The following is a 12,587-nucleotide window of genomic DNA, read 5'->3' as shown; positions in this document are numbered from 1 at the left end:
CTTAAAAGAAAACTGATGTCCTCTATAACCTGGCTCTGATACCATTTTTGTCACATCCCGCTAAAGCGGAAACGCAAGATATGACAGCGATAAATGTTTCATTGCAAAAGATAAAGATACATGACCATAATATTAGTTAAAAGTTAACAAACCATAATTTAAACAAAGTAAAATACAAGTTTTCCCAAAATAACATTGTTCAAAAGCTAACTTCATAAAATAACTTCTACACGATGCATCGTGCTCTATGATGATGAATCTTTATATCCAGTTACTATTTATTTCCTGAAAAAGCATATAAAACGAGGGTCAACTATGAAAATAGTTGGTGAATTCACAGGTTCACTAAATCAAGGTTTGGTATTAAAGTTTCCATAAATAAAAGTACATTTCTATAATGAGAAACAAAGTTTGTTGCTATAATACGTAAACAAGTTTGTATTTATATGTGCAAACAATGAGTTCACAACCAAGCCTATGACTAATGCCCTATCAAAATCTATGTTTATCGTTCCATAAATGAATATGGTATCATGCACTCAAGCAATCGGGCGAGTGAGGAGTTGTCAATTCCTAATAGAGCTATTCATAATGACCATTCGCTCAAAGAGTTAATGGTTAGAGTAAAGTGTAAGGGACTTAGGACTATAAGGCCTCATGTTTCAAATTGCATACAAATACACAGCAAAATATCGCACAATATAGCAATTAAGTTTGATACAGTTCAATATAGATACATCAAACATAAATAGTTAGGACATGCTTTTCCACCCCAAAACATTTAAAAAACGAATAATAAGGGGAGGCGTGAATACTCACAATGTTTCAAGTTGCTACAAGTGGTGCCTTGAAATACACCAACGCCTTACTACCGGGATCCTACGACATCAAACACACGCTAGTCAATTTCTATGCCGAAGTCTAACGCTAATATACTAAATTCTACATATAGAAAAATGGCAAATTTTTGTTCTAATATTGGTTTTATATTAATTGGTACCAATTTTCTGAAATGGTGAAATTTTATAACTGATGTGGTTAAGACAATTTTGAATGTTATTTTCCAGATTTTTGTAATATTAATTGGGGTATTTCAAAACATTCAAAGGTGTTTTAAACTGTTAAAATCCAAAAATGTTACAGTTTTCAAAAGTTTTCAAACTTTATATCTTCATTCCTAATACAGTAAAGGTCTTCCAAAAAATTTCCTTTGAATTTTTTATGTGATTAGCTATTTTTTCAAATTTTAACCCTTTGTATCAATAAAAATTCTTGAAAAATAGTATTCAGTTAATAAAAATTCTCAAACATTTTGTAATACTGTTATTCAACATACATAAGCTGAGAAAAATATAAAAATGAATTTTTAAACAGTTTAACCCGATTTTATGATTTTTATTCATTTATTCTAACAAAAATGGAGATAATAGAATACAGTTTCCAAAATTCCACAAAATTTTTGTACCAGTGTTATTAAACATATAAAAATTGGGAAAAATATAAAAGTTACTTTTCATACAGTTTGACTATTTTTCTTTGTTTTATTCACTTAAATAAGCATTAATTCGTGAATATTTATTAAACAGTTAAGGGAAATTACCAAACTTTTTGTAAACTTCGTATACAGTTTACATAAGCTGAGAAAAATACCAAAGGTGATTTGTATATATTGGAGTCCGGTTTTATGGATTTAAGTGTATTTAATCTTAGGAAAATAGCATACAGAAGAGAAAAATCATCCAACTTTTTATGTAGCATCCTAATGTAATATAAGGTGTTCTGGTAAATTGGCATGAATTTTGGATGAGTAAAACTAATTTTCCTGTTTTTAGTCCATTATATACTCAAAAATTGTGGAAAACAGGTATACATTATGAAAAATTCCCAAAATGTGTTTCTAAGTATTCCACATAGTTTAGGAGATTTGACAAATCATAGATGATAATTTCACATTTCTTAAAGTGGTTTTATTATTTATTGAAACTAAACAAAAAGAAAATTAAAAATCACACCAAACAGTAACAAAAATTGATGAAACTTACCGAAAGACTTTTATTTACTTTAAGGGTCATCCACAAATTTATCTAGGATTTATGGACATGAGAAAGTATTGTAAATGATTTATGGCCTTGTTTTCTTGTAACAATTACAATAAATCAAAGAAATGAAAAAAGCTCTTGAAATTTTAGAGATCATCTTATTATCTTACTGAAATTCTGAGAAAATTTTGTTTTGAACAGAAAAAAATATTTAAAATTAAATTTTTTTTAATTAGCTAGTAAAACACAAAATCAAAAATATCGGCCAATGTATCCTCAAAATCATGGGACGTTACTCTAAGAGTAATGATATATTATTAAAAAAATAATAATAAAAAAATTATCTAATCTTGTAAACATCGATTTGTCAAGTATTCAGTATTTTAAAAAGGAGAAAAAAAATTAGAGTATATAAAATCAATAGAAATTTTACGATACTTTTCTTCACATATTTAATGATAGAATTAAATTGTACGACTAAAGAATACTAATTTCCTACGAAATTTACTTTACATTGGAATATATGAGTAGATCTATTAGGTACTTAACTACACAGAAACAAATGTATCAAAAAGGAAAAAAGAAAATTAAAATAAAGCTAAGGTTTAACTTTTAGTTCATTAATATTAATATAATACTATTGTTAACGGGATTGTTATGATATATCTCTAAGTGAGCGAGTTGGGTCTTTATTAGTATAAGCTGGGATTACTTTCTTGAGATTGAAGCATCTTTGTTTGCTTTATGGAATTTATTCTCATCTTCACGGTGAATATATTCTCATTCGATGCTCAACCTTTTGTTTGTTGGTCATGTTGCACTTACGTACCACGTATATAGATGGACAGTTGAGATTTGTATACCTTTTCAACTCCAAACTAATGACCTTATCATCTCCAATGATATTTTTCAATTCAAGTGGTGAGTCAGCAAACAAATGGAATTTATGTGTTGTTTATTTTTTCACTCCGCAGCCCGCACCCAACATTACTTTCCCTCATAATGGCTTTTCCTAGAAATAACACCTTACGTCCTCCGATATAGATTTTCAAATTCGTCCGTTTGTTTTGTCGGTGATAGCCTAGCTTGTATCTCACTACCATATTTTTTATAAGACAAAATTTGGTAGAATAGGCTACTTTGGTCTAACTTTTTTTTTTTCCATTACAACGTCGATTCCTGTTGTATGTGCTAATTACAACACTCATCCCTCTGCGGTTAAATCAAACTATAGAGATGTTAATTGCCTGTAAAATGTTTCATATCTTTTTAAGTTATTCACTTTATCACCGAATAAGAAAGTTTTTTGTTTAATTATATACCCAGTGGCGGATGCAGAACTTTTCCGAAAAAATCTAAATTAGTAGTGACACTCGTATTTTAAGCCGGTGCACCTAATAGAAAAAACATTAAAAAAAAATTTACACTACCTGCCGGAATCGGAGCAGTGGCCCGGGACCCACCGGGCACCACTAAGGTCCGCCGCTGTATATACCCATAAAGCTAGAGTATTAGAAAACAAAATTGTAAATATTTTTTTATTTCCCAATAGGAATAAGAAGTGCACTATCTTCCATTCCCATATCAGATGGAACATATTTAACTTGGTGCCTCCTTTATGCACTCTTTCATTCAAAACCCTTGCATAATATTTATCACTGTTACAGTTCACCACCTTCTACTTATCCAGAATAATAACATTTCCTTCAGAAGTACTAGCATCCATGTTACGGTTCCCATTTGTATCATCGATCACCAGAGATTCATTACTACAAAACTGGCTTTTGGTGTCGGTTTCTGAAAACTGGGTGATGTCATTTTTCATATTTCTCATCACTAAATGTCATAAAGTAATTCACATTATTGTTTTCATGACATTGTACGAAAACCGAGTCATCATTGCAAATCAGACTTCAGACATTAACGTCGATTTTACATATAAAAAAGGTGACAAGTAGTGTGACGGTCGAAAACGGTGGACAAATGTCATCTTTTATAACGGGTTTTGTTATTTAATATGTATATTTAACTTGTGTCGTCTATTAAGTGAGACATAAGGTGTTGAAGTTTCATTTTAAGTGATTAAATATTATATTGAAATTTGTAACATGAAAAAACCTGTGACAAGTCGTGCAACGGCCGAAAACGGTGGTCAAATGTCATCTTTTATAACGGCTTTTTTATGTTATATGTACATTTACCTTGTATCGGGTATTAAGTGAGATGTAAAGATATAAGGTGATAAAATTTAATTTTAAGTGATTAAATTAAATCTTATATTGAAATTTCTTGGAAATGGACTGTGGTTTTACAGAAATCCAATTATCCAAGTCCAATAAACCAATTCAACCAATTTTTTAATGTATCTATCACACTAGTTCAACCCGATTTTTAAGAAACCGTCTAGTTCGATCCAGTTCTCGATTTGACTCGGTTTTAAAAGCATTGGTGATAATATTCACGATTTGTCACTAGCTACAAGTCGTAAAATATATATCAGTCTTGTTATAAATATTTTTTCGTAATTCAAAGTATTCCTCACATTATATTTATATTGTTCTTGTCATGCACATCATATTATAAATAAGGGAAATTGAGTAATCTAACCCTTATAAGTGATATCTTTGAAAAAAAACGACATTTTTTTATAATAAAAACAATGTTTGGAACAAATGATTCCGGAGTGGTCTCCGAAACACCAGAGTACGATTCCGAACCATGGTTCTGTAATAAATTTTACTTGTTTTTTTTCTTTTTTTTGTTTTTTGTGTAACATGTGTTTTGTTCTTTTAGTATAAGTTTTGGTTTTATAAAATGTAAAATGCATCTGTAATCTTAAAATCAACAAACAACTAATAAATAAATAAAGTAAAGAGATTTGTTTTAAGTAATATTACAATGTTCAAATAATCTTTGTCTATGTCCCCAAAAAAATTCCGCTAGTCGTTTTCGAAATTCCATAGCCCATGGACCGGTTTTACCCTCTATTATAATCGATTTCCCGATGATTGTCACACCCCTGACCGAGGAGGCAGAACACATCGGGCTATGCAACTAAGTTCATGGATCACAGGTAAACTAAATATATAGCACAAGTACAACAATAAACACAATAGCATTCGTGTTCCATCTTGATATTTGAATACAAGGTTTTTTGTTTTTTTACAGATAGTAATAGTACATGAATTGCCTTAACAGATAGGCAGATAACAACTAGTAAACTATGTCACCTGTAATCCAATCCGTCTTGAATGTCTGTTTAGTGATTTCCTAAGAATACATGTAGTTTTGAAGGTCAACACAAGGTTGGTGAGAGTTACAGGTTTTCTGTTAACAGCAGTAATACTTTTAAAAAGTATAAAAAGTATTCTCTTTGTAAGTATAACAATACTTAAATATTGGGTTCGTAAAGAGCCTTTGCCAGCCAAAATGTATCTTTGTATAAGTAAACCCATACTTAAAACTATGTTTGTAATGAATCTTTGAAAGCTAAAATGTATCTTTGTATAAGTAAATCCATACTTACTGTATTTGTAATGAATCTTTGAAAGCCAAAATGTATCTTTGTATAAGTAATCCATACTTAAAATAGTTTCGAAAGCAACCAAGCCCATGGTTTGTAGTGAGAGAGATAGAGAGATTCCAGTTAATGTTTATAGTGAGTCCTATAACCGAGCTATGTGACTGAATGTACCCCCTACAATAGTTCATTGGACGTTGTAGTAACAATTGTCGACACTTATCACTCGCTTCGATTAATCGGTCGGGGTTGTAGCTAGCAACCGTAGTTGGGGATGTCAACCCCATATATATGTATGCATATGTATCTCTCTCCGAAGATTAACGATTATAGTAGTGTGGGTGTGCTAAGTGTTTAGACTCAGCAAATAAATATAGTCTCACTAAAAAGCTCATAACTAAAGTATGTGAATAGCTCTCAGCCCTAACTTAATTGTGGTTAAGTCACTAGTCAAAATGAATTTCATTGTATAAAGTTTATAAAAGCCGAGTATGCTCGATATGTATGTAAAAGTGTAATATACTCGATTTTATAAGAGGTACGTTTCCAAAGTAATGAACATATTTACATGCATAAACGTTATGTATTTAAACATATAAATATACATGCATAGTAATAACTTGAATCCTTGAAATACTACAAAGTTTTATGATAGGCGTTTTATGACATACAATGTCACATAAATCATATATTTTTGTATCATGTAGCATTTGTTGTGTGGACTAGTTATTTCACGATAAAATAACCATAATACGTATACAGAAAGTTCATACTAGTTTATTTGTAACAATATGTTACATTGTTAAATAATGTTTTTATAAACTAGTGTTATTGTATTTCCGTATAAAAGGTTAATATGTTTGTATAATCAAAGTATATAGGCACATGTATTCCCCCCCCCCCCCCCCGAAATAATTAAAAACACTAAAAATGGGTCGTAAGCACTCACCCTTGAAGCATGAGTTCGAGTTTTTCAGAGTTAGTTTATTTTTGGGAAGCTTGACGTGAGAAACACGAAAAACCATAATTCTTGGACCTTGAAATACTTTCTGGACCGTTTCTTAACGAATTTAAACTATTGGGGACTGTTTGGTAATTTAATTAACCAAAATAGGACTGCTTTGGTTAAAATAAACAAAGGGAGGGAGTGAAATGGTTTAAATTGAATAAATGTTTGAGTCTTGGACTAATATTGTTAGGAAATCTCAATGGGAGGGGCTGTTTTGTTTAAAATACACCAAAGTTTTGGGGAAAGGACTCATTTTGAATAAAGGGTTCAACAGAGGGGTTTAATGTGTTCATTTTATAGAATCCAGATGATTTAGGGCTTTTTGTGCCCGTTTCCATTCGTTGATCAGGCAAAGGAAAAGAACGAACGAAGTAATGAGGGAAAACACGACGAACATGAAGGAACGACACTGATACGGACGATCGACGATGGTGAGAAATCATGAGGGCGTGCATGCCGCTACTCTGGAAATCTTGGTTGATCGACCGTGAAGAGGGAGGCATTTCCGCAGTCGACGAGACCGAAGCAACGAAGGGGACGGAGGAGAGAGCTTGTTTTCGTTCTCGTCCGACTGCGAGGTGCGAAGGAAATAGGAGTCTGAAGGGATTCCGGTAAGGCATCATGAGCAGCAGCAGCGACGAAGACAAGATCCTCGTAGATCGTCGATCGATAGGGATAGAATAGAGAATGCGAGGGAGAAAAGGGGTTCGGTGGTACTGGGCAAGCAACATCATCAGCGCAGGTGGTGTGTTTGGTAGCAGAGCTCGACGGGAAGAAGGGCAAATGCAAGGGGTGAGGCCAGAAGAGGTTTTGTCGGTCTGGTGGGTGTTGCTCAAGGAGCTTCTCGACTTCTCTACTAAATGATCTATTTAGAACTATGGGTTTCTCTGCTACGATGGTAACAAAGCTATTCGTTCTTTGTTCTTCATTGGGTTTAGGCAAACTAGGAAAATATGAACGTTATCCCATATTTTTTTAAGTATTTTTTAAAATGTATATGTTGTTTTGGATTGATATAAGGTTTCTAAGGTACTAGGTTTCTGCAGCGAATCTTGAGAACATCTTTCAATCTCTAAAACTTTCAACCATTGTAGTCTGTCATACTCCTTGCCCAAGGTTGGTTGTGCACCGGCCCGACCATAAATAACATAGGCGTACGTTCCAGGTGTATTTATGGTATGAATGTACGATACTAACCTTAGTTGAGACGTTTGACCTAAAAGGTTGAGCTGGTAGTTTTAGTTGCAGGTATGTTAGATTTTTATTAAGTGTTCTCATCGCAAGTTAGGGTATATATAACTCTTATATATTATTGTTGGTGGGGTTTGCAGCATTATTAAATTTTGTTTTGTACTCCAAGACTACCAAATACAACCGAGGGCCAGACAGGAAATACCAGAGGGCAAGACCATTTTGGCAATTAATCTGTTCTGAATCCAGCAACCCTATGCGACCCTTCAAACCGGATTCCCCCTACTATAAGTAGCCAAGAAATAGTGTAATTAATATTAATAATACTTTTATTAGAAGATAGTTTCGATAGTTGTATTCCTCTTTCGAGGATACGAGTTCTCTATAGCCAATTTAGCTTTGATACCAATCTGTCACAACCCCGGCCAAGGCGGCGGAACACGTTGGGTTGTGCGACTAAGTTCATGGATCACATGCAACTGAATATATAGCACAAGTACAACAATAAACAAAATAGCATTCGTGTTCCATCTTGATATTTATATACAAAGTCTTTTTATAGATAAAAATAGTACATAAATTGCCTTAACAGATAGACAGATAATGCATCAGCTAGTAAAGTATGTCACCTGTAATCCAATCCATCTTGAATGTCTGTTTAGTGATTTCCTGAGAATACATGTATTTTTGATATATATGGTCGATATATATGTAAAAGTATAATGTACTAGCGTTTATAAGAGGTGCGTTTCCAAAGTAAGGAACATATGTACATGCATAAACTTTATGTATTTAAACATATAAATATACATGCATAGTAATAGCTTGAATCCTTTAAATACTAAAAAACTTTATGATAGGCGGTTTATGACATACAATGGCACATAAATCATATAGGTTTGTATCGTGTTGCATTTGTTGTTTGGACTAGTTATTTCACGATAAAATAACCATAATACGTGTACGAAAAGTCCATACTAGTTTATTTGTAACAATATGTTACATTGTTAAATAACGGTTTTATAAACTAGTCTTATTGTATTTTCGTATAAAAGGATAATATGTTTGTATAATCAAAGTATATAGGCACATGTACTCACCCTCGAAATAATTTGAAATATTAAAAAGGGGCCGTAAGCACTCACCCTTGAAACGTGAGTTCGAGTTGTTCAGAGTTCGTTTATTTTTCGGAAGCTTGACGTGAGAAACCGCAAAACCATAATTCTTGAACCTTGAAATACTTTCGGGACCATTTCGTAACGAATTTAAACTATTGTGGATTGTTTGGTAATTTAATTAACCAAAATAGGACTGTTTTGGTTAAAATCAAGGTTGTAGAAAACGTTAGACGTTAGTTAGTTGGTGGACTGGGGTCTGGGGATTAATCGTCTAGGCGGGGATTAATCGGGGATCATTAATTATTAAGAAAATTATTCAAAAATTTATAAATCTAACTTTAATCGTAAGCATATAAATAAATAAGCATAAAAGTTTAATAATAAGTTTAACAAGCAAAACAATTTATCATCCAATTAATAAGAAAAGTTATTCAAATTTTAATATATATTAAGAAAAGAAGTAAATTTAGGTATTTGTATATTTGAAAACATAGAAATTTTGAAAATTTTGGAGAAAAACTTTAAAATTTAATTTTTCAATTTTTTTTATATATTAGTTGAACATTGAAATACTATAAACTTTTGAAAATTTGAAAATTTTGATTTAATATTTAAAATTTTGAAAATTTGGAAATTTGACCGATTAGGCCGCCTAGGACCGATTAGGTCTCCTAGGATCGATTAGAACCGTCTAGCTCCAACTTTGACCCCTTTTGACTAAAACCGATTTAGCCGACCGATTAGCCTTAATATTCGGTTGAAGACCGCCTAGCGATTAATCCCCGATTAGTCGGCTGCCTAGACCGATTTTTACAACACTAGTTAAAATAAATAAAGGGAGGGACTGAAATGATTTAAACTGAATTAATGTTTTAGTCTTAGACTGATATTGTAAGGAAATCTCCATGGGAGGGGCTTTTTTGTTTAAAATACACCAAAGTTTTGGGGAAAGGACTCATTTTGAATAAAGGGTTCAATAGAGGGGTTTAATGTGTTCATTTTATAGAATCAAGATGATTTAGGGCTTTTTGTGCCCGTTTCCATCCGTTGATCGGGCAAAGACAAAGAACGAACGAAGCGCTGAGGGAAAAAACGATGAACACGAAGGAACGAGACTGATATGTACGATCGGCGATGGCGAGAAATCACGAAGGCGTGCAGGCCGCTACTCTGGATGTGTTGGTCGATTAATCACGAAGAGGGAGGCATTTGTAGGGTCGACGAGACCGCAACAACGAAGGGGATGAAGCAGCAAGATTGTTTTCGTTCTTGTCCGGGTGTAGGTGTGAAGGAAAGAGGAGTCCGAAGGGAGTCCGGTAAGGCATCACGAGCAGCAACAACGACGAAGACGAGATCCTCAAAGATCGTCGATCGATATAGATATAATAGAGAATGCGAGGGAGAAAAGGGGTTCAGTGGAACAAGGCAAGCAGTAACTTCGGTTTGAATAAACTTAGTTGCACATATAGGCACGATACATACTAGACTTAGTAACTAGAAGCTAAATTATTGTTGGATTAGGTGTCTAAGCCCATAACTATAATTGGTATGTACTTGACCCGATAGTAGGATGGTCCTTTTGGGTTGCCTTCATCGGAGCAATTTGATAGGATGGATATTTGAGAAAGAGGTTATTTGTGATTTATTAATATTTTATAAGAATAATATATTAATTGAGAAATCATATTATTTAATTGGTATTGGTCAAGAATTAATTTGGAATTAATTTAGTGATCAAAAGAGACTAATTAAATTAACGGGGACTGATTAAGTAAATCAGTATTACATATAGTTTAGGCTAATGATCCATATTGATTAGGATGAACTAATTTTATGGGGGACTCCATCAAGACTTAGTCCAAAGGTCTTATCATATGGATTACTGCACTAAAGGCCCAAGGAAGTGAATTAGGGTTTACAAAAGAAACCCTAGGAATTCCACACTATAAATGTAACCCCTAGCATCACCAAAAAGGCCCCTAAGAGTTCGAAGAAGAACCCTAGCCGTTTTTGTGTGCCTCCTAACCTCTCTCTCATTATCCTCCATTTGCATATGGTGGTTGTGACTTATTAGAGTCATCACATTTGAGGTGCTAAGCTCTTGAAAGGCCAAGTTCTACAAGTTACAACGAAGAGGTAATCATCTAATTCGTTTTTATGTTTCAAATATCAACGTTGTATGCTAGTTAGGCTTCATGCTTTGGAAAATGAAAAATTGCATGTATAACTAGAGAAAACTTAGATCCAAAGCATTAGGGTTGTATGTGCACCATAGGAGTGTTATAGTACTTAAAACCCAACAGTGGTATCAAAGCCAGGTTGTTTTCAGTTATATTGATGCATTGGTTAATTGTTCAAAGTTGAATAAATTGGAAAACTGCCTTCAGACTGCTGGACTCGATGAGTCCCATGAGTGGACTCGACGAGTTGGATCATATGGTGATGAACTTGACGGGTCCGTACCCTGGCTCGACGAGTTGGACAGTCTGGTGGCAGATTTTTCGAGTTTTTGGCCAGTTTTTGGATTAGGATCATTACCGCAAACTGTTTTGACTTATAAAAATCTTTTTTTTTATGGTAAGGTAATGATTATCCTCATCCAACTAAAAGATAAATTGTCAAATTTTAAGATAATTACTGTGACAACCGTCAAATTTCGGTCAATTCAAAGTCAACAAGTCAAACCGCTCAACTCCAATAACCCTTGTATGCTAGGGTTTACGTTATGTAATCACTATACAATTCGCTATTTTAATGAGAAATCATCATTTGGAAAGTTCATGTGTTTGATTTTCCTTAGCCTTAACAAGTGCTAAACAACGAACCAAAGCGATAAAACACTATTACACAATCATCGGGATTGTGTAAGACACTAAAACACGGTTTAATGGGGTTTACGAACCTTGCGTTGTGAAGCCGGACACTCAAATTAATCACAAACGAAACCTCTCTAAATCGTTTTCACTCTATCTCTTTCTATTTGAAATCTCTCCCAAATCTCTCCCAAATCTCTCTCAAAAGTTACTTTAACTTTTTGTAATCATTTGGGTCATCTCGACCCTTGACCGGGTCAAAAATCGCTTGAAACGGGGTAAAAACGAGTAAAATAGCTTTAAGGATCCGAAACCGAAGCTTCTGGACCGAAGCCTCGCATCCGAAGCCTCGCATCCGAGGCCTCTGATCCGAAGCGAGGGTCCGAAGGTCCGAAGCGAGGGTCCGAAGGTCCGAAGGTCCGAAGCGAAGGTCCGAGGGTCCGAAGTCCGAAGCGATTTACCGGTTTTTCGACTACGACTTCGTTTTAACTCCGTTTTTCATTATTTTAACGTGGGATTTTCACCCAAAACTTTATTTTATAAACTAAGGCCCCAAAATATATAAATCTCCAGGGTTTTTATAAAATATATTAAAAGAATTGGTGATTGAACTAATTATTGAGGGAATATTTGCTTTTCCTTAATTTATGGCAAAAGCAAACCACTACCACCTCACTCTATGATTAGCCACTCTTTCCCACTACCCCTTGTCTCCTTAGTGGACCTTTACAGCCAATCTCCAGCTCTTCCCACGTTCTAAGAGCTGGAGGATTGATCCTCTCTCCTCATTCTCCATAAAACTCTTTCATTCTACACTTAGCAACCAAGAACACTCTCCAAAATTCTCTCATCTTTTCTCTTAACTTCAAGAACTTCAAGGCTTTCTCCAGGGATTTC

The sequence above is a fragment of the Lactuca virosa genome, chromosome 7 (genome assembly GCF_052849685.1).
Source record: "Lactuca virosa cultivar CGN04683 chromosome 7, Lactuca_virosa_CGN04683_v6, whole genome shotgun sequence".
In the NCBI taxonomy this organism is placed as follows: Eukaryota; Viridiplantae; Streptophyta; class Magnoliopsida; order Asterales; family Asteraceae; genus Lactuca; species Lactuca virosa.
The sequence above is the reverse complement of the archived record's forward strand: the minus strand, read 5'-3'. Positions refer to the sequence as shown.